The sequence below is a fragment of the Adelges cooleyi genome, unplaced genomic scaffold, assembly GCF_023614345.1.
Source record: "Adelges cooleyi isolate 19-005CV unplaced genomic scaffold, UGA_ACOO_1.1 ACOO_flye_CR_arks_rails_tigmint_CR_PRNA_30, whole genome shotgun sequence".
Lineage (NCBI taxonomy): Eukaryota > Metazoa > Arthropoda > Insecta > Hemiptera > Adelgidae > Adelges > Adelges cooleyi.
The window spans coordinates 17,252,887-17,278,180 of NW_026095971.1; the positions used below are offsets into that span (position 1 = coordinate 17,252,887).

General features: G+C 28.4%; 1 protein-coding gene across 1 annotated transcript in view; it reads right to left on the minus strand.

Moving 5' to 3' along the window:
- LOC126838663 (uncharacterized) overlaps window positions 1–25,294 on the minus strand; it is a 65,749-nt gene that overhangs the window by 15,844 nt on the left and 24,611 nt on the right. The gene's annotated exons all lie outside the window — the stretch shown is intronic.

Consider the following 25,294-nt stretch of genomic DNA (forward strand, 5'->3'; position numbering starts at 1 on the left):
AAAAATAATAAATTATTTCGTTTATTCACATTATCGGCAAAGAAAAACGTGACCAACCATCTAAAAAACAATGTTTCTTTACATTGTGCAGTGTACTTTTATTACAAGGGTACCCGGGTACCTTTTTGTAATAATATATTTAATTTTTAATTTTAGTCAATCCTTAAGACAGTTATTAGAAGACATTCTTAAAATTCACTGTCTATAATATTCAAAAATACTTAGATTGTGTAGTGAATTGTAGAACTACACAATCTAAGACTATAACCTCTAATCTATAACTATACACATACAAAAGTGTTATAAAGCAACATTGACAAAATCATTTTCTTGCATTGTTTTTTTTTTGGGACTAATTCTAGATTAATTACTTATAATTGTTTTTTCAATATGACACCTTACTTACATTATTATTAATTCTGGATAGAATAAAATGTTCCAATAATGTACAAAAACCCACGCTTAACGAACAAATATTACAAAAGTCCAAACATGGATGTGGTCTAAGCGGCACAAAGTTCTCAGCTTGAACTTTGAACATAGTTAATTTGTGTTTTTCGTTACCACTGAAATACTGTACTATGTTAATATATATAATAGTATAGCTTATGTTAATGCCTTATTAAAAACCTAGTTCTATTTGCTTTGAAAAATGTGCTTGTATGTATATATACATATATATGTGACGTGAACATATTACCTATCGTAAAACATAAAGTAAAATATTAATATATAATATGAATGTACAAAATGCGAGTTTAACATTTTAGATAAATACAACGTGGCAGTGCAGTGTGTGTGTATATGAGTGTTTTTTTTATTTCAAGTAAAGTTTAAAACGTATTTCTTATGGAGCTCGTAAAAATGTCACCGTTGATGTTATGATGTCATTTATTTTAAATATATGTACCCAATGATAAGGTAAAAATATTCAAGGGTAAAAAAATTATGTATAAATATAACAATATTCGTTTCCTAATCGGAACGAGCCATGTTAATGTAATTTTGTTGAATAACCAATAATTCACGAACAAACCTTTCTTTTCAATGATCATCCGATAACAGTGCAATAAGGTCTGCGAAAGTTTGCCTTATTATATTCACTCACGCCATGAGATTTATACATATGGCATGTAGACATTATTACACCGTATAAACTAGTGGCTATGTCTGGTAAGGTTATAAAAAGTCTAAGCTCGAGTTGGGCATAGACCAATTTAATTGTTACTTAAAAAAATATTTATTTGACTAATCACAATTATTTGATTATATGTCGTTTGAAAAATAAATAGCCTAATAAACAAATTTGGGTAAATAGAGGATAAAAAAACGAGAAATCAATAATTGTCGTTGAGGAAACTTAGTAACATGGCGTCCCCATAGGTTTAATAACAATAAATGAGTGTACCCAAGCCCTACACCTTAATATGCAGAATTTTAAAATTGTCAAAAAATAAAAATGTTTTATCGATATTTTACAGGTAATTAACTTTTGAAGCCGTGTGATTAATAACATGTCCAATGATTAAAATTTTAATAGTTCTCTGGATGTATTATAATTATTAATACATCCTAGAGAGCTGTAAAATAATTATTATTTTCATGTAATCTAATAAAATATTATTAGCCGCTCTTTTCCAATAATCGAACTCGAAATTCGAAAATATAATTTTTTCGTCGTTACCTTAACCGTTATCTACGTACTGCAATATCCTAAGTTGTCCCAACGGGATTGCAGGTGGTAACAAATTAAATTTAATGTCGCATGCAATGCCGCATACTGTATTATATAAAACGATTAACGGTAACTGCATTAGCGAGCCACTTACATTTTCAACTTTGTAGAAAGTAAATTGTATACCTTAATTGATTAAGACTTAATCAATTATATTTTCCGCTATGAATTATTTACTAAACCGAACTCGACTGTATTTGTATAACTTTAATGGGTAAGCTTTTAAAATGCCGGCATTGTGTTAAAATCGAGCAAACAAAACAGCTGATTGGTTAGAAGGCGTTCATTGATATACTATTTAAATTTTAACCTTTAATAAAAAAAAAAGAAAAATGCTTAAGGATTGATCGCTCTTAGTTGAAAAAAATGGGGTTCTGAGAAGCTACCTGTTTACCCTACAAGTAGCTTCCTTTTAGTGTAAATAAATGTAAATTTGTGTATAATAGTACTATAAAGGTGTATGTTTAAAATAATTTTACATAATAAATACATTTTAATATTTTATTAAAAGAAACTAAGAAGAATGTTTACAACATTTTAAATAACTGGAACTGTGCATTAAATCGACATCATGATACTTTAAAATTGAATATATTTTAAAGCCCTAATATAATTTAGCGAGGTTAAGCGTGACAATTTGGTCCTTATTATGTATTCTTTGTACATAGTTCAGACCGCTACGGTAGGTTTTTATTTATTTAATCAGTTTATTACAAGTGTAATGCAAAACAATAGCTGTTCCTCTTGACTTCAAAGTTATGTGTATTTCAGAAGGACTGAAGTCAGGTTTTAGTTAATTTCTAAATATAACATGTTACAAAAAATAATAATAATAAAAGTAAAAGTGATTTATGTTTTTATAAAAATGAATTGTTTTTATAAAAATTGAATTGTTTATGTACCATTAATTTAGTTTGTCTACATTTTTATAGTATAACTGATACTACAGCAATATCATTTAAATGGAAAATTGAATTGTATTTCATATGAGAAACAATATTACAACGCTAATTATTTACATAGGACAATAATTGATATATGTCTTTTAATTATTATTAATTGCTGATAACAGTATTAAACGAGTTTTCAAATTTGTTTTTGATTAAAAAATCGGGGGTTTGTGCTTCTTTTTTATCGTCGAAGCTTCTTAATCCGACCGTATTAACTTTTAACTTTCTTTTTTCCTACAAAAACTGTGCTCAACATGTTTGATAAAACAATGAATTTTGTATTACTTTATTTTTCTTTGTCTTTAGTTTAGTCCCTCTACGGTAAGTGTTGATAATGTTCTTAGAACTATTTCCACTACTAAATTGTAACAAATGGACCCATGCGTTGTTACCATACTAACATCAAAATTGTTTTATCCTTTTTGTTGGGTGTACGTAGATTTAATTTAGTTAAAAACTAAAAACTCTCGAACGTTATTTATTTAGTGAGTGCACATATACATTCCAGAACGTAACCGTCATCAATAACAAAAACAAACTAAATCTTTACTTTTACATTCGCCCGTCCAGAGACAAATCAAGGTACTACGAACAAAGGTTCTTTTCCTGGGGGATTTATCTAACGGTACCGTTGTAAAATGTAAACCCTCTAAAACATGTTTGCTTTTACTATAGCTTTAATAAGTTGGTATAACATGATGTACATTGTATCAAATTAATAGTATTCAGATCAGAGAAGTCGTACCCACGTTTATTTATTATATGTACATTGTACATGTAATAATAAACTACAATATATACTTTTTCTCATTATTTGCAAAAAAAAGTAGAATTTGGATACTCGTTGTATATAAAAACTTGATTTGGCTCAACAAGTATAATGTATACAATCAATTTACTTGACAGATATTAGTATAGAGACATGACTTACATGGGTCATTAAGAGGACTTTAGTCTTATTTATTAGAAAGTTTGATAAAGGAAATTTTTTAAATTTGTTAAAATTAAAGCTAAAACTATTGTGTAAAGTAATAGTTTGTACAGTAATAATTGCGGGATAGTTTGTTGTTATTTAATTGTTTTATCCAAACTATCACAGCAACCATTATTGGCATTTTACATTTTATTTTTCAACCGAAACATAGCTATGTATATATATTGCATATATACATACATATAATATATACATTTTCAACCAAAAACAATTATTATAAAATCAAAAGATGATACCATTTTGGTCGTTTACGCAATGTTGACAAAAAAAAATTGAAAAAGACATTTCACTCTCTTGATTTTTAACAAATCAAGTAAATAAGGTAATTCAAATGAAAACGAATTTGATGTTGATAACTTTAAGAGCTTGCCGTGAATAGGGAAAAAAAGAAAATTCTACACACTACTAATGAGAAGATAGAAATTTGTCTTAACTTTAATAAAAGATAATAAACAGGTAGGTTGTGCGTCTGTGTTATAAAAGTTTAATTTAAAATTTTCTCTTCGACTAAATATGAAATAGAAAATTTATTTTAAACTCATTAGAATGGGCTTGTCAAGAAGATACAAAATACGAATAAAAAAAAAAAAAATTAATTATTTAAGTTTTTTACAATTAAAAAAAATTGTCAATTTTAAGTAAATCTTTCTTTAGTTACGCAGATCTCTGAAGCCGATGAACGGATTTGGTCATTTAGGGTCTTATTAGAATCAGCTTGGCATGTAGAAGTGCAATGAAAAGACTTTATCTGTTATAGTATATTCACTACAAAAGTTGTAACCATAAAAATACATTTTCTCACCTACATTTTCATACTTTTTGAATTAATTGCTTAATAATAAAATATATGTTTTAAATAATTCTCCAAAAATCAAGAAAGTGTAGACTTTCGATTTGAGCCGACCCCGATTTGACAAGCATTTTTACTTTTTTTTTTTAACCAAGACAACAAAAATTACATTATTTTTTTATTAAATGATAAAATTGTGTGCTCTAAATCTACCACGGAGTCAGTAAAACGTGTTTTGTGTGATCGAGTTTTGGGCTAAAAAATTGAGCACATAATGTCTTTTTAAGTGATTCATGACCATCATTGTGATTTTATGTCGAAAATAGGAAACTTTTTAAAACCAACGTTTTATGTTGACTGTTCGGATTTACTCAGGTTTCTTAATGGTAAGAGATGTATTTGTTCTATATCGTAGAACACCAAAAGCGCATTGCTGGCACCAAATTCTTCTTATATTTTTTTTTGTTGGAAAAGGTCTAAGTAAATACATCATGAACTCAAGTTTTTTAACTCATAGAAAACATATATATATATATATGTTCTAAAAGCCAATATTCTTTTCCATAAAAAACCCTTACAAAATACTTGTACTGTTCACAAAAATTTGAATGTTTCTAAGTTATTAAATATATACATTTTTATTATTTACAACATAATATATAACTTATCATATATATACATTTTTTTATCAAACCATTATAACCCCGAGTAACAAATAACGATAGTTAAAAACTTTATTTAAAATTCTTTAATCATGGCATACATCAGTTAAGTTAAATAATAAATTTGTTTAACACGATTAAATTTGTCCACTGAATAGTTGATTATAATCTTATAATAGGTAGCTCTTTGTTCATTTTATTGTTGTATATACTCTATATGCTTAGAAACTTTCTTTGATTGCGTTTGGAGCGTATTTGAATCCTATGCCTACACTATTGTAATCGATGTTGAATAATAATTAAAACTTAATGTTATTGGTTTCATGGTTAGTGCCTAGTGGGTACAATATTATTATTATACAATTATAAAGACTAACAGGTGTGTTTTTTTTAATCACCTGTTGTGTAATGCAAATATGTATTGTACAAATAAGCATTATTTTGCAGGTATCGTGGCTTATTCGTTCACTGATTATTTTGCCTTTATTATGTTTTGATACCGATATTATTGTAACTCTTTAAAAATAACTTGTATAGATTCAATTTATATTATTTTAATAGTGGTGTGTTTAATTTAATGTATTTGTGTTTTAATCTATTTAATATTAACTGATTTGTTATAATATACATTTTCTTGATATTTTTCATTATAAAAAAGTTGTTTTATCATTCAGAAATGCAACAATAGAAAACCACTGAAGAACTAAAAAATGAAATCTTTGCGACCCTTTATAGGAGGTTCTATTTTTGTACTTACGGGTCACGTCAATTTGTTACGGTCACGACAGGACAATCGCCTTTCGGTATTCACTTGTCTTGTCGGTGTAGCCCACGTGAACGCAGAAAATACAAAACATATAATCCCCAAAGTTCGGTGAGACAGTACAACTTATCAAAGTTTATTATACTTTATTCTCCGACCGGTTAATCTCTACCGTGGGATTCGAGACTGTGACGCGAAAAACGTATTTTATGGCCTTAAGCTTATGCTATGAATGGTTAATTAATTTTCCCCAACATTCTGTAGAAAATATATCTTATAAATAATAAATATCTTATCTCGTCTTTTACATACAGTACGTATTGTAATAAAATGTCCTTTATCGGATTTAAATAAAGCGTATGAATTATGTTTTGTTTCTTTGGTAGCAAAACAATAACATTACGTGTAATTATCATGAACAGGAAATCAATAACTAATACGACATTCAATTAAAAGTATAAAATTAAATACAAATAAACTAAAATTACAAATGAATTGTAATTAGGTAAAATAATATAACGTTTGTTTTGTAGACAATCACAACAATGAAACAAAGTCACAATACACCCAAGTCGATACTAAGAAATGCATTAAAAACTAAGAAATAAATAGCGTTTTATTTTTGTAACCACACAATAATAAATCAGCCACTGAACAAAACCGAACCAACCATCAAATTTTAAAACCTCTAAAGATTTTGGTCCAAAGCAAAATTGATTAGAGAAAATAATTTAAAATTCAACTACATGAAAATAGTTTTGTTCAACATGATTTGGATTAAGATCCGTTTTTTATAAAATATGTAATCCATGTAATAAATAAAGACTATATAATATTTCTAGTGAAATTCATTATTGTGGAATTATTTAAAACAAATATAAAGTGGCGGCTTCGGGCTCTGTAATGTATATTCAGATTGTAAAGACCAAGGTTTTAATAATATCGCTTAAGAACAACAAACAAAAATAATATTTATTGATTATTATAATAACATAGAATGTAAAGGTTGAATTAAATTAAATTTTTTTTAGTTTACTGCTTTTACTGTATAATATAAAATGTTTAGCTTATAATAATAATAATACTGAAATTGTAATTTATTTATTTTCTTGTTGTATTCTTATATAAATAAGAAATATATTATCCAAGCCTACTCTTTAGCTTTTTGGAGAGGAACCAAAGTTAGTTGGTTAAAGGGATAACAAATTAATTTTACAAATAATATCTGAATTATAATACTTTATAGGAGAAAAATATATTTTATTATTACTCATATGTTTTGACAAACGCTTTGGTTAACGCACTATAATATAAATAATCAGAATAAAATATAATGTTTTAAGAACATTATGAAAATAATATTAAAAAAAAAAAACACCAAAACCATAAAATTTAAGTCACGAAAGATTCTTATATGTACTTCATGACTTCTTATATTAGATAAATGATTTTCGGTGAAAAAAATTACACAATAAAAACATTAAAAATTTTACTCGTTTATCACAGTAAATAAATTTAACAATGAGCAAAATCGAGGGATGTTGTAAGAAGACATTCATAGACAAAGAAAAATGGGCTGTAAAATCGAATACCATATAGCATGTGGTAGTACAACAAAACATAAATGTTTATACTGGCAAGTGTAGCAGTGTTGTAGTGGTCAGTAATAAAACTAATAGTTTTAGATTATTTAAAAATCATAACTACTTTAAAATGTATAAAAACATTCTACGTTAAAAAAAATAGGAAATATATAATATCTCATTTTAAATGTTTATATATATATATATATATATATATATACCTATGTATATTATATATATGTATTCAGTAATATTATTTTGCTTATACCGGCACTTAAATAACACTGTGCTAATTTGTCATTAAATACAGTATGTGTTCCATTCGTATAATATAACAACAACAACATAATCATAATACCTTTCTTAATCAAATTATTTTTAATGAACATGTATGTGCAATAGTATATAGTCGAGAGTACGGTGTTCTCAATTATTTCAAAAGCTTCGTCTCGGTTACCCGCCTAACTTGTCGCGGTAATAATAATTTATTAACATACCTTCTACAGTTCTATATTAGTAATTACAGCGCATAAAGGTTTGTTTATAATGTAATTACCGCTATTGTTTTTGCACGTTTAATTATATTCTTCGCATAGCTATACATAAATAATCTATACACAGCTAAATATAGCTCTTGTAATATAATATAATGATGTCCTCAATTCTAGATTCGTCTAATTTTCAATTAGTGTACCGTCTAGTTTAAATTGACATTTCTGTGTGTACCTAATCTGTTTTTCAAATAATATAAAACCACGCCTTTGATTTATGAAGCAGCGTTGCTAAGTGATATTTTTTTGCACTGTGATGACATCAATAATTTGTTTGCGGCATCTAACGATTGGTTATGTATATTATATTTCAGCTATCTTAATATTAAAATGTTAATCGTTTATATTTTATTTAATTATATAAATATAGTCCTGGGCGCTTATAGCTATCAAACACATTCTGATGATATTATGTGACATTTTCGATAATTTCAAATTTTAGGCAATGGACAAAGTACTAAGTTTGACAATTGAATAGGTACTTTTTCACCCTTAAAAGCTGTAAATATGATTTAATGATACTACCAAAGTTCAATTTTCTCCGGACAAAAGATTAAAAGAACGACGTTTTCCAAGTGATTCTTTTGAAGTTGAAAACTTACATTTGAAAAGCGTTTTGACCCTTACCAAAAATTCTGCAGTGATCAAAAAAAAAAAAAATGAACGAAAGTCGAGTAGCATAAAACTATTAGAACCAAAAGCGTCTCTTGAAACGACAAAATGCTACTAACAGACTTCCAGATATAATCTCGTATATTTGTTCCCATTAAAAGTTACCGTCATTGAAAATCGAATATCATTTTTTTTATCTGTGCTTCAATGGGGTTGTTTTCCTTTTTCACAACTTTTTTTTACGAATGGAAACTTTACATTTAACATAACATTAAGATTTATTTCATAATATATTGAACAACAAACATAATCATATTGTACTAGAGTAACTAAGCATATCATTTCACGTTGAACTTCACTTTAATTATTTAAAAATTATGTGCTTTAAAGATAACTGCACAATGTGTATTAGCTTCGATGTGAAGCTAGGATGGTATTGGTTTTACAATGATATATGTGTTTTTTTGTCTTTTCATATGAAATCAAATTATAGAATTGAATATTGATAATTTTTATTCTTTTGAAACAAAGAGTATATTTTTTGAGTATTAAAACAGAAATCTATATTCATTTATTCTATATTTATGATACATATTTATAAAAAAATAATATTATTCGTAATTAAATACAATACTAAAAATGGTAAGAGTTAATTTCCTAAATAACAATTGTTTTTATCGATTACAATTATTTACAAGTATTTATTTTAATTTTAGTAATGGCTAAAATTAATTTGTTATTCAAAATAACAAATAAAAAGCAACAAAATAAAACTGTTTCATAAATGATTTGAAATAAAGATGGAATTATTCATTCTCGAAAGAAAAATGGAAGCGTAAGATGAATAATTTCTTGTGAGCTCATATACTTAAATAGTATTTTATGCAAATTATGCCAAATCTGACAAGTAGTTATGTACTAAGTGTACCTAAAATTACCAAACAGCACACAATTATTACTTAAAATCTCCATAATCAATATCTTATCGAAATATATAAATCGGTACTAAAAAATGTAACCAACGTTAATGCTAAATTGAAAAGACTTCATAATTCAGACAATTTCTCAAACAATGCTGTGAGAGAAATTTTAACAGCTGCTAAAAAAATAACACAATGTATAACAGTTATTTTTTTGTTTTATTTATTTATTTTTTAATTAAATATAGGAATTAACAATCTGAAGTATTAAAAACAAGTAAGGTAAAGTGTATTTCCTGAAAATTATGAACATTGTATATAATTAAAGCATATTTACTCGTCCCTGTTATAACTGATACATACTAACAAACTATACCGATATTAGTTTGTTATTACTAAAATATACATATAAAATAGATAAACGAGTTTTCCCTCCCATTTATTTTCTTAAAATAGAAAAGGTCGTTTAATATTTAAATTTAACTAATAGTCTTTTCGATTTAAAAAAAACCTATAAAATTCAACGGTTTGATATTTAAATTCAAGCATAACAATATATATTAAACCATTTTGTATAGGTTTATTTTAGTTTATGAGATAATTGTACAACAGTTGATCGACAAGAATATAATATCAACTTGTATGAACATATAACAGTCTTACAGTGTTTTTTTTTACTAACGTTATGTAATCGATAAAAAATAATTCACCTAGAATATAATTAAATACAGCTTTACCATATAAAAATTATATGTAACTCGGGGTCAATTAATGACGAATATACAAAAAATTATGTTTACAAACAAAAGGTTTGAGTCCATTCAATGTATCACGAACGAGAGCGCTCCAACTAGTGGAGACAATTAGACGTAACACGAAGAGAGTGGAAATTAAAAAATATATACATATTATGTACCACTATTGATTTAACATCAATATAGAACCCTATTTGGGGATTTTTTTTCCAACAAAAATTCTTGTTACTCTACTTGAAAAGAACAATGTAACTGTCCAACTGTAAAATTAATCGTATACGGTACAGCATTAACAGATACTTGTAATCAATACATTTTTTGTGCTAACCGTAACAATGTGATACCGGTTTCGGGTTAATCGATGCTTCATATTTAATGATAACTCAAATAAAATGTACCTACTAATTAAATTTTATAAGGGCTCGTTATTAAATTTAGTCGAGATTATTATTATTACTGTGGTATCGGTACGTCGTCTTATGCCCTTATTTGCTAACTATAAGAAAGCAACTATTGCTGCTATTGGATACTTCGTTGCTGAATACAGTAAGTAAATTGAATACGATATTAAAGCTCTTTATAATTTGACTCTATGATTTAAATACATTGCCGTTGGTGATGAATTGACCGTTTCCTTGACGACCGATGGTAATCGAAATGAAAAGCCATTTTAAAATGTGTTGCTAACTTTATTCGAGATTAACACATACATATTGTATTAACAGCAATATCAGTCAACACAACTAAGTCAAGTGGGAATAAAATGTCCGAAGAGATCGACCAACCGTCGTTTTTTTACAGTTCCAATGGTGACGAAGGGGATTACGGTGAAAACCCTATGTGGAAAGGGGAATGGGGGGGATATGAAGTAGGCGAGGGGTACGAAGGTTATGACGAACTGCTGGAGGAAGAATGGCCGAACGAAGCCGATGAGTTGTCGTTAGTCCACTTGAGCCCAACGGGGTCGATATCGCAAAAGGTCGCAAAGGTCCCACAAACGGTAGACACGTTGAGTACTCGACAAACGGACGAAGCGGAAGACACAGAAGCCACGGAATTACAAGAAGCCATTAGGCGAACTAAACACCTCAAGTCGCTTCGGATGAAATTGATGCGGCGCCAAGAAAACGGGTGGAGAAAACTAATTGAAATGTACAAAAACAACACGGTGAGTAATGTAAATTATGTACAAAAAAAAACAACAATATTAGCATAATTGTACAATAATATTTTAATTTGGCGACAGACTGTTTTCAAAAAATAAAAAAATACCCGAATTCATATTTAAGTGAAAAAAACGCTCTTAGGACGTTACATTAAAAAAAATCAATATAATTACACCGTCGTTTCCCCCGAAGGGATAGTAATTTATTAATATGAAAATAATTAGTTTTTAAAACATTAAAGTTTTTTTTTTTTTAAACTACTATCGAGAAGCCGATGTTGAAGTATCGTACAGATTACATTAATGTCTACATTAAATGAATAGCCAAGCACATTCCCTTCGTGTACCTAAATTGTAATAAAAAACGGTACATTACGCGGTTTTCCTTCTGGTCCGAAGAGTACTCAGCTCGTCTGAGCAACCCAATTAACATCTTTCGCATTTTGTTTGCCCAATGCACGGCAAACGTTTTCATTTAACACCCTTTTACCACAAACTAGTCCCGACATTTATCGCACGGCCGAGCTTAATACTATTCACAACCACATATTGTGTGTAGCATATAATGATATAATGCTCGTGTATTCAATCAAGCCGCCTACTGCCTAGTGATCAAGTAGGATCGTGGATATAATGTAAACGAAACAGACCTGGCGTGGCACACATAGATTGTACGCCTGAGTAAAGTGTACTCAATGTAAATGGTTGTTTGTATAGGTTATACACATATAAAATATGCATCGGATATAAAAGAGGATATACATTTTAAATATAATTACTACAAACCACACAAAAATAAAGGTTTATTCAATTTTACGTTACAGCTGATTCTCTGATGCAACATTAGAAAAACCACCGACTAGTTATATCTACGCATACAAAAGTATACAATTTGAATAACGTTTTAAAGTTTTTTATATTTGATATTTACTAAATTATCTAATTTTTTTAGCTTTGGTGAGGAGCTGAGAAGGTATTGTTTCTACATTGATGTGTTTTTATTTTTTTTTGTGATTGAACCCACGATATCTCGTAAACCGCTCAACCGATTTCTTCGCGTAGCAACTCTATAGAAATCATACCTATAAGGTACTTTACAGGGCCAAAAATTAAAAAAAGTCACCTCCTCCCTATCATAATCAAGAAAAACACCCAAAAAATGTACAAATTTTTCAACTTAAAATTACGATGCTCTATACATTTTTTTAAAATAGTCGAAAATGTTCCAAATTTATATGAATTGTTCTTCAAACAATAGTGCTATCGATAAACATTAACAAACCAAAAAAAAAATATCATAAGCCCTTTCCCCTAAAAGGGATAAAAATGTTTTCTTTATTTCACTTTTTCAAGCAGTTTTAGAGATTTAGATCTGAAAATTAGACCGAAGGTAGATATAAAATGCATCTATAACATATACAATTTTCTCAAAAATCTGTAGTCAAATTTTTTTTTATTATGGAAAATCACCAATAATAGGGTAAATTTACACTTTGGCCGTAGTCAGTTTCTAAGTTGCTATGTGCGAGAGAATCAACAGTCAACAGGTAATGCAAATATTTGTATTATATTGTTAATTACGATGTATGTGTAACTATAACAGTACATTTTTATAGACAGACGATCAACCCTTATCGTATCCACCCTGCACAAGACTAAATATTAAATTTTAAGTACATTATTGCTGGTCCCGCGATTTCTTCTAAGCCGCTATAACTGGTTTGAACATAATATCCACAAATTCGCATCGAAGCGTTTATTTAAAAGTGATTTTATCACTTTCAGTTATAATAAAATCTGTAGACCTGTGACCTCTCCGTCCCCACTATGCCCCGACCCCACGGTACTGGCTTTTTTTAAAATTAAATTTTAGTCAATAGTCTAAAGAATCATTTAGAAAAACATGATTAAAAAATATTAAATATCAACCTAAGAGTACAAAGATCGAATTCTCCTCATGGGACACTTTATATCTATATAAATATGTTATGTATATGTATATATTAAATACGCACAACAATAAAACGACTTCAATGTGGTAATTGATTACTTTTATTGTAAAAGATAAAATGTTAATGAAATACCTTTTCTCGGATACCTACCGCGTCATTTTAATAAATAATGAAATTAAAATTAAAATTGGTATTATAGTATTTGTAAAGTTCATAATACCTTATTGTATGGGTTACAATATATTTGGAAGATGAGTTTTACTATATTTTATTAAAAACAGTTTGTGGAAATATCAAAAATTAAGTGGGCTGAAGACAAAGGTAGGAAGGCACAGCTGCAAACAATCGAGTACGATTTATTTTAAGTGGAACTTAACGAGTAAAGTCTGACATTCAATTCAAAATATTTAATCATCAAATTATTTCCAGGAGTTAATTGAAATGTGTTTATTTTAATCATCAATTCAATACGAATTGTTGAGCCACTGTGCAAAACATTAAACCCGAATTTTGTTACATTATTTTTTTGCAATGCATATCAGTTTTATAGACGCATTCCCATCAAAATATAATTTAAAAAAAAAACTTGTTTGCAATATACATTCATTTACTAATATAGTTTCAAGCACTTGTTAATGAAAATCAACAAAACATTGTTAAATTTTTCATCTTTTAATCGTTATACTATTTATGTATCTACGTTTGCCATTAACTTCATGGTATTTGAAATACGAAATTACTATATTTTGCTTTGAAATTGGTTACTGTGATATCCTCTTAAACCAATGAACTAACGATGTGACAAAATACAAATAATACAAATGAACTAGCTTGGAACATGAAGCGTAAACATACCTAATGATCTATTTTATATGAACTTTTTTTTCTACTATAAACCACTAAGGTTTCGGACAATAATCACAATGGTGCAACGCTAATGATAACTAACCCGACGCGACGGTAACACATTAATACACAAGTACACCTGTCTCTGATTAAGTCGAGCGCCAAGGGTTTGTTTTATGCGTTTTGCAGCTCAGCGCGTTTGCTAACAATCACGGTTCACGGCGTTAACGTTACCTGTTATTATTCAACTGGAATCAATAAAAATAAAGAGAAAGAAAATGTTTAAGAAAAAAATCCGGTAGACTAGCTTCTGTTAACACGATTACAATCTGGCCTCGTATCTAAAAACCCGAAAACAATGAACCGGGCCTCGTAAAATTCGACAATCGTAAAAATCCTGGTAACAAGTTTTGACATAAATGAACAAATGACAAAAAAATATATATACTCAATGTCGCAACGTTATCACGATCATGGGCGAGTCGGACTGGCCATATTATAACTTGACAACCTAGGCCTTTGCGTGTACTCATGTCCGCTGAATCTTAAAATCATCGAACAAAAAAATCGATTGGCATTATCGCCTTAACCGTTTTTACACAATGCGAGACCACGTATGTACAGAATAGTTTTTTTTCTTTCTTAAAGTTGATTCCTTGGTCGAAATTGACCTTATAGTCAACATTGCTTATAGTTAGGCTGCTTATGAAAATGTCCATTAGTGGGAGGCTGCCATATTGTGAACCTATAAAGAAATGGACTGCGTCTCCCCCACACCCCGCCAATACTGCAGCAGAGTCATTATCGTAGAAAGAGATTGATAGATTTGTTAGGTTTCCCATGGAATAAAAATTGATATGACAACTAATACCACTTATGGAAATATATAACAATTAAATAATATTTATTATTGTATTTTTCGAAGTTGTAAAGTATTTAAGTAAATGTATTTAATTTTATTGACGGGTATCGAATACATTCGTATGATGTATTGTTTTAAATAGATAGGTATAATATATCAGTATGTTTTGAAAAACAGTTTTTCTTAAGAAACTCAAGAGATAATTTACCGTTGGTAAATTATCATTATAATATAGTATTTAAAATATTGTTTTATATACTTTTGTTTTTTTTATTTTGAAATTTAAATAATACAAAATATAATAGATCTATAATTGTCAGTAAAAGGATTCATAAGAACTCTTGAGTAACCGTGTGGTGTATAGCGTTTACCAATAGGCAGTTCCTTTTTCAGATATAACACAATAATGAGGAAATTTTTACTATAATTAAGATACAACTATAAACATCTCTGTAGCTATAACATGTGAAGATTTAATATTTAGTTCTGATTCGGAATATTTCAAAATTATTATTATTGTCTCTTTTTTTATGAATTTATTAATTTATACAAACTGTTAAAGTTTTATTCATGTTGGTTGTTCAAATTCTGATATAAACATTCAATTAATATGAAAAAAACGTTAAGAAACTTATGGTTATATAAAATATATGTACAGAAATGAATTTTTAAAACTTTTAAAGTTACTTATTTTTTTTAAATAAACCACAATTAAAAAAATATTTTCTACAAATTATTTTTACTTATTTATCACTCTTCAATTAATTTTCTATTTAATATGTACTGATTGACATCTAGACATTTCATTAATGTTTTGTACTCTTGAGTTCCTAAGTAACCGTCACAGGGCACACAAATACATCATTCTTCCACACTTTTAAACTTCTAATAACCAACAGACGTCAGACCTTAAGTATCTACCTTTAATGCTCCATGCCGCGTGTACCTCTGATGGTTAAATTCTAAACGTACAGTACATCATTACTGGATACTGGCATAGACGGTGATTTCTAAACAAATAAGGATTTTATTCAACCAATATCTAGACATATAATACACTACGTTTGAGCAAATTTTGTTTCACATAGGTCAGTCATGGTGTACCTACACCATAACTGACATTTAGCCGACTGACCTCTAGACATTTTTATTGTTTTCAACCCATAAAGTAAGCAGCACCGGACACTTGATATTTAACCGTCTAACTTCTAGACTATTCTTTTAAATTTAAAATTAATAAAATTGTACTCTAATCTTTAAGCAAGAAGCACCAGACACACGCTTTTTAGTACGTCGTTTCTGATCACTCGCACCACCGGACCGCATCCTTAACGGATGCTCCGTCTAGTGGTATAAAGTCTAAAGGGTTTATCAAATTTGTGACAGAGTTATCATCGTATTATCATCACCTAACCTAACACGTTTTTACTACCATGAAATGGTAAGCAGAATGGCAGCGTCCCAGGTAGGTACATTTTTCAACCAGACACTACGCACGTTCCATTTATTGAGCTAGACCATTCTAGCTTAGAGGTGGCAGAATCAGGGAAAAAGTTGTAGGAACCGTTGTATCTCTTTCAGAAATATTACTTTTTCTCGCTCTCATTTACATGTACGTTATCTGATTCTGAAGGATATTGTTTTAAAGTAACTGTTAACCTAACTAGTTTTCGTGACGAGAATGAAAACTTTATGACTTGTTTTATGTATGTAGAGACACGATACGAGGTGTGACCGTTGTTTATTTATAGTATTATTTTATACACGCAAACACAATATATGCACACAGTATGCATATTATATAATGTATACATTAATGTTCATGCTTAATAGTGTCGATGCAAGTAGCTGTAGTAGATGCTGTAGTATAATAAATTACATTTTTTACCTACCGATTCCCATTCTATCATTCTGTTTGACTGCTTCGTTATATTAAAATGTTTAGACTGCAAATGGTTTTTGATAACTAGGGCAAATCCTGTAAACTAAAGATAAACGATTTAGGTAATAATTGTGGTTGGCTTACTCTAGAGACTAGCGAGGAAAATCGTTTCTATTTAGTTATTTTAATAATATCTATTGATGATAGATAATATACATTGGTAGTGAGTATGCCCAAAAACTTTTTATAGTAGGAAAATACAAGCTTGAATTAGTTATGAATACTTGTTGTTTTTTACAAAGAATATTCTATGGTAATTTTTTTACATTCTCGAAAAATTATCTAAGCTAAGATTAATATGATTATTTTTTAGAATGCAACTGAGGCGATCCTTTGATTATGGGTAGGAGAGTATAGGTTTATAGTTTTTTATACGATCATAATTATAAGATAAATACTAAACATAATAGTGAAAAATTCCAGCGCAATTTTTTTAATTAATAATGTTTAAAATTAGATAACACTGGCATCGTAGGTAATTAAAGGCCAGCTCGGAAGTATATTATCTTACACAGTGGTTATTTATATAATTTACCATTGAAGTATCTAATAAAAATAAACTTGACCCGTTTTCTACCCATTTAAACAAATTTGGCCTTAAATTACAAATAGTACAATGCATTATGTTTTCCATACAGCATATTATTAACACTACTGAATATTGGTATTGCGTTAAACATGTGCAAACATAATGTCATAATTCAAACTAGTATTAACTTGGTTTAGATCCTATTTAATAACATGAATGTGTAGTTATCACATATCGATTCTATTCACATTTGGAAGCTTATGGTAGTTTGAATAAATTATATTAACGCTATAACTCTGTCAGTATAATCAATTTAAGATTATTAATGCTATGGTGGGCTCAAATCACTGAACGTTACTGGCAATGTATTTGGATGTATTTCACATTATATCCCATAACACAATTTAGATGGGTTAAAGATAACAAAGGTAATAATATTATTGTTGTTCATTCAATTGTATTTATACTTTATTTACAATAGAAAATTGGTTTTTGTTATTATTTTTTATTCTGAAATATTCTACATTATTATGTCTCTCCAATAAATCCTAACTTGATGTATACAATATTATCACAGACTAACTAAACATATCTTTAATCTATTTCAACCTTTTAAAAACAATTTTGATATTAAATATAAATAACAAATATATGAGTTAATTACATTTTTATTTAAATATTATTTTATTGATAACAATGATATTATTATTATTTCTTAGTCAACTATATAATAGGATTAAATATGTGTATTTTTATTATATAGTGGCTCAAGATGTGCTATAGTATAATATAGTTAGGAAAAAAGTAGTAGTAAATTAGGTATTAGTAGTAAAACAAAAATTTAAAAATGGAGTACGCTTAACCTGAAGTAATAACAAATATCTTGTTATTAATTATTGTTTAAAATTGTAATATTAGTTAGTACTTAAAACTGTATTTTTCAATAAATCAATTTACATAGCCTCCTGTAAGATAACGTCATAATGGTCTCAGATTTGCTTTAATACATTTTTTTCAATTCTCCTCAGAGTATAGTTTCTTATTTCTAAAAATAACCAATTTTTTTTTTAATCTCCTTTGATTGCGTTTATTAGGATGTGATATAGCATAACTGGGTAGACTTGGATTATACCAACTTGTACTTTTATCTTTTATAATTTTACAATATTGGCGTCAGAAATGTATAATGCTTTAATCACCCAATGTATTCAAGAAGAACACATTGAAATTCTTGGCTTCCATTATGTAGACACGGTGTGTAGAAACACGGTGTCTAGGCTTTTAGGAATCAATTTTTATTTTAAACTTAATTTAAAAAAAAAGAGAAAATACATTAAGTAAACTTGCAGTAAACATACTATTTGAGTAAATAAGGGAAAATTAAGGATTTCTTTAGAAAAAATTCGTTTAGCGGTCATAAATCACGAACAGAGATATATCATTGGGCAACAGTCAACAGCTGATCGATGGCAAGAACAGAAAGAGGCACGATACCGATGAGATTGTTGATAGGTAAGACAAAGAAAGCATAGCAGCTAATAAAAAAGCTTAGTGGAAATCTAACAGCACATAAAACATGTGTATTTACTCATACTGTCTAGTCACTGCTAACCAAATAGCCTCAGAATTACTCAAAAACGGTAAACCAGCAAAGAAATTCAAGAAGGAAAAATATCCCACGAGATCAAAACAATGAAAATCATAGCTTTCATCTGGACTTTTAAACGAAAGAATTCATCACTGGTTTGAAAGAAATGAAAAATGCGAAAGCTATGACAACATTTTAATTGAACAAATTAAATATATGTAAACGAATCTAAGCTATGACGACTACGGCTATTAAATAAGTATGTTCAAAGAAAATTCGTACCCAAAATCCAAAGTATTAGCTCTTCTCAAATCAGGAAAGAAACTAAGTGAATATAAAAAGCTACCGACCATCATCCTTGATGTGTCACGCTTGCAAATTATATGAGAGAATGGTCATGAATTGCGTAAAAACTCAAATAGACCAACAATTAATATGTGAGAGTTGGTTTTAGGCAGGTTATTATTATTTCTTATATTGGCATTTCTATAAGTTGTAACCAAGATTATTTTATATTTATTTATCCTCGGGCATAGTATTTGAAAAAACTCGGAATGGAAAAATTTTATATTAAAATATAATATTATAGAATAACTAAACGTGAGAAAACAAGTAGACTTGGAAAAAACATCTATAATACATTGAACGCAAATATAAGCTTACAATTGTAAAGCATTAAAGCACAGAACAATATTTATTTAAGACTCGAGATTTTTCTGTAGTCTGCTCAACAATAAGCTTGGTTTATAAGGGTCTTTTAGGTACTATATACTACAGACGGCCTATTATTTATTTGGCGGTCGTTTACTTGACCAAATGGTAGTTTCAGTCTTTAGAGATACACGTATTGTTGGTTTAAGCCTATATGGATTAAGGACGTTTAGAAAAGCCTATAAATATATATATATATATATATATATACATATTGCATTGTTCTCATCAAACTATATATATTTTCATTTGTTTTAAAACATAAGTACTCAGTAAAACGTTTTTAATATTAACCGAGTCAATACGTTGCAAGTCTTGCAAGAATAATTTTTAAAGTTTTAAAATATGCATAGTAATAATTTGTATTATACTTTACAAGATAAACAGATATAAATTTTAAACTCGTTTTTAGTATTCCAAGATGTCTAAAAACAATAATTACACAAGCCATAATAACTGTATGAAAAATAATTAAGTATGATTAAAAATATACAGTAATCGTGTTCATTATCATAAATTCGGATAATAAAATAGTATAAAAAAATGTATGGTTGGGTGGAATTTTCCAGTATTACATATTGTATTATTTGATAAGAAGTTTAGTTATGATTTTATTCATTTACCTATTTACTCATTTATAAGACAACACTAATTAAACAATTAAAATTAATAACGAGGTGACTATTTTAAGTCAAATAAATAATTAAAGGCAATCATACGAGTACACCACTTTTTCCTCAGTACAAAATGTATGTGAATTTAAAAGCTACGAAAAAATATGTACCCCAGCTCTTATAAGCATAACTCGTTTTTAATGCAAATTTTCCAAGGTTTTTTTATATCCATAAATTGTACTTGGAGTGCATTAAGTAAAAACCAATAACAAAATATATTTACATTATTCAATTTTGAGAATTCGAAAACGGTAGATTTAATAAATAATTTAAATTTAATCCTTGTTCCCTGTGTTAAGATTCCTCTTAAAGTAAGATATTTTATTTATAGGATATTTAAAAAAGACCGCTTAGTTTACCGGAGAGATTTTCATATATTATTTAAGTGATGGATGAACTTTTTTCCTGGACCGTTGCCGGGTCGCACTTACAATTGATAAATGAATTAGACTAATCACGGGCATTTAAATTATGTCTAAAGAAACCGCTAAATGTTCTTTGCTTCATTAAATCTTTAGCGACCGTTCATGTTATCCAGAATATGTATATAATATATTTCACTTTATACAACGTACTATATGTTTTCCTTCTTTTTATTTTATTATAAATAGTGATCTTATTTAAAACCGACATATCGTTATTGTAAATTAACTCTAAGTTTAGGAAAACTTTATATAATAATAATAATAAAAAAAAAAAAATATTTCACTTAAGTATTCAAATAATATTATTGTACTATTTTTGTTTCACTACAAGTAGGAAATACATAATTACTATTACAAAATATTAATAATAATAACACTACCTACAAATATAATTAAAAATCGGGTGTTTTTTTTTTTGAAACATGATATATAGAGGTCGTGTGTAGAAAACGATACTATGTTTTTCACGTTTAATGGTTTTTAAATTGTATTCTATACACCACCGAAAGATTATATAAAGTCCAATGACAAACATAAATATATTTTTGACGACGGTAGGTCAGCTTTGACATATCAGAGAACGATGATGCCGAGGACGAAGTCCAGGCGCGCTATCAGAATATGTTAATGGTATTTAAGAGGAAGAAAACCGAAGCGTTGGAGCGAATACACAAGATAACGGAATATCTGGAGACGATTCGGAGTTTGATAGAGGTAAAGCAAAAAGAATGTGATGCTCTCGGGGCAGAACAGTACGACTTAGAGCTGAAAACTGGCGTTGGCATGATAAACTCAAAAACCGGAAAATCGCTAACTCACAATGTAAGTATATCAGCTATAATAAAAATATCTTCAATCTGTTACGCAAGTACAAATATATAATGAATATTTTTACTACCTAATCTAACCTAACACCATTACACAAACGAATAAACTATAGATATTAGATATACATTCAAATAGTGAAATGTATATGTCATAATAATAAATAAATGAGTGTTTAAAATACAAAATAAACATAATTTTAGATTTTCATAAGAACATTTCTCGGATTAGAATATTGTCTATAGGCTATAGCTGTTGGTAACTACTTTCAATCATTCAATTTGTGGAATTTGATATTTTATACGAGAACAATGTCCATTTGATCATAAATATTTAATTTGAAATACTTAGCGAAGTAAAAAATGTGGTTACATATAAAATCGAATATGTGTACAAACAAACAATGTAATTCTTCGAACCTTTCCCTTCCCAGATACCGACCCTACTTTATTATTATTATTATTTACAAATGTCTGAGGAATATTTTAAACATTGAAAATAAATGTCAAAAACAATTTAAAATGTTTGTACGTCTTAAGCAATAAACACATTTGTATAAAAAATGGCAAATACGCTATTACAAAAAAAAATTGTTTGCAACAGGAAGTCGTGCACACTTTAAACGTTTATCGTAGCAAGGTCAACGACCTTTCTAAGCACCGACTCGAATATATTATTAAAAAAAACAAATGCAACGACGTTTTAGCCGACATTGAAAAGCTTGGCGTCGACGAATATCTCAGAAAGTACGAGACGTTAGAGTCTAAGAACAGAGATTACGAAAACAAAATCGAAGACAAGTAACAATAACATTATAATCGTACCTGTACCTAATCTTAATTCATGCAAAAGCGTTAAGTTTTTTTCACAATGCACCAACCCGATTTATATACCTAGATATTTTCCGAGTTGATTTCAAGTCGCTTTACTAAGGTGTTGTGTATCTAGCGTACGCAGGAGAGCTTAAGGTACAATACAAATTGTCTCTCACATTTTATTAGCTGTGGTATTTTTTTTTAACTAGATGTTAGTGGCTTTTGTTGTCTGGGAAATAAAATACTTCGTAAAATATATTATTACCTCTGCGCTTTTACTATCTTGTCAGTTACACAAAAGCTGATGAGCTAGCAGATTTTTATAATAATATTTTCCCTATCCACTCAATTGTAGCTCATTTTTGTTGTAAAAAATATTGTTGCAACAACGTTCTATTCCTATAAAAGCACTTTAAAAGTAATTTTGTTTGTACATTTTTATCTTTTTGGATGCTTTCATATGTTCTCCATTGATTAAAAGGCAGGTAATTTAAAATTGAATTCACCATTCTCTGTTAGCCGTATGACGTTGGCGAAAATCTACTTCTTATTAATAAAGTTAGCTAATGTGTATACTGAAGGAATGTTGCTAAAAATGTCATTTTAAAAAGAAAGTAAACAATAAACTTTTGTCGTTAGGGAGACAGCTGTAAAGGTATTAGAATATTGTTGCGTGGATGATATTAAATATCACTGTTTAAACTTTTTTTCGCACCCCTATTTGGAATTCCATCACATTTGGTGTATCGAATAGTTCATAAACTGTTTAAGATTTCGCGAAATTAAAACTTGTAATTAGATTTAAAAAAAAATACGATTATTAAAAAAACACCGAAATTTAGCGTCAACAACTATTTAGTTTTATTACAAACCATGTGAATATTAAGTACTATCATGGAGTATATAAATTGTACAATATATGCTCAATAGTACTATGCATATTTTAGACTCTGGGACATGTGTGTACAAAGCATATTTTAATGAGGAAAATATGTTATCAAAACAAATTTACTATGCGACGGTTTTGTACGTATTTTTTATTGCATCCCTTTATTTTTTAACTCGTTGTTAAACAATTGTTTGAGCTTACTTCAGCGTTAACATTTTTTTTTTGTTAAATTTTATTTTTGTGTACTATTTTTCTTTGGCTGGATTTTGTACATAGTTTTAATTATATGAATATTAAACGAAATATTTTATTCAAACAACTACACATAGGACGATTGGTAGATTATCTGAGGTTACATCTGAAATAATTAATTTTTATAATTTCATAGTTTATAGTGTTTGATAAACGTGCAAGTACGGAAATTACTTAAACGACATAATAAAGAGTATCGTTTGAGCGGTCAATAATAAAAAAAAAATGCTTCGAGCTTTTTTAAATTGTTTCGTGGCGTATATTTTGGGCTCTCAAAAGTCCTCACGGTTATTTGCGTTTTTTAGCATTTTTATTGAATTTCGAAGATTGATGTGCTTTTTTTGACGTTGTTTTTAAATTCCGAGGAAAAGAATAAATTTAGGCAACTCTGTGGCAAACTTTTTAATACTACTGGCGATTACATTAGAATACACTAACATTTTTTTCATTACATTATAATATCATAAAAATGCGAATTGTGAATTTTAATAAAAAGGTATAACGCGTCGTAGCTGTATATGGTACAAATAAAGCATTTATAACGGAATTAAAAGTTATGATTTTCCGTAGCCACTGTAAAATCTGGACCAATGGCTATCCAGTCATGTATTATAATATTCGTTTAATTTGTTAATTCAACTAAAAAGGGATGACTAAAATATTAGAATCGTTCTGGCGAAATACCGCACATTCGTCGAAAACGTCAGTCGCTATAATTGAATGCATGTGTAATTATAAATTCCAATGGTTTTATGAAATAATTTGATCCCAGAGGATTTCTTTGCGTTCTGTAAACAATTATATCATCATATTTAACGGACGAAGAATGATGATTAGCGTCGGTGGTTTGGGTTTTCACATTGTAATACAAAATTTATAGCACTTTTGTTCATATTATATAAAAATATATTATTTCATACTAAAGAATTTTATTCTAACGGAATTCCGTTTTAACTTTGATCCGAGCTGAAAGGATATACAAATTATACTGCTATATATGAAATTTGTATATAAAAACAATAAAAAATGAATAAAAAACTATTACTGTGTGACGTTATTTCACTGTAACCTATGTTTTTTAAGTGTTATATATTATAAAATAATTTAAAAAAAACGAAATTTATACTTAAGTATCTATAAAATATCTAGTAGCAATAACTTTCATTTCACAAAAAACTAATACATGAAAGTAAATGGCTAGTATTTGTTCCAAGATCAATGAAAACTTATAGTTTCCGAATCATTGTACTTTATAAAAACATTGTATCTAATTTGTTTTTTCTCTCTTAAATAAGGCATCGCGTTTTAGTGAATTTCAATTCATTTCAATGAACTGTTTTTTTTTACTTAGGAGTCGACTTCACCTTTTGAATGCAACGAAATAAAATATAAAGAGACATTATATAGCACAACCGTGAATATATTTCAAAACATATTTTCAACCATTCGTATGCTGTGGTCCAGTAACAATATTTGTTTTTATAATTAGCTAGAACAGCCCTAG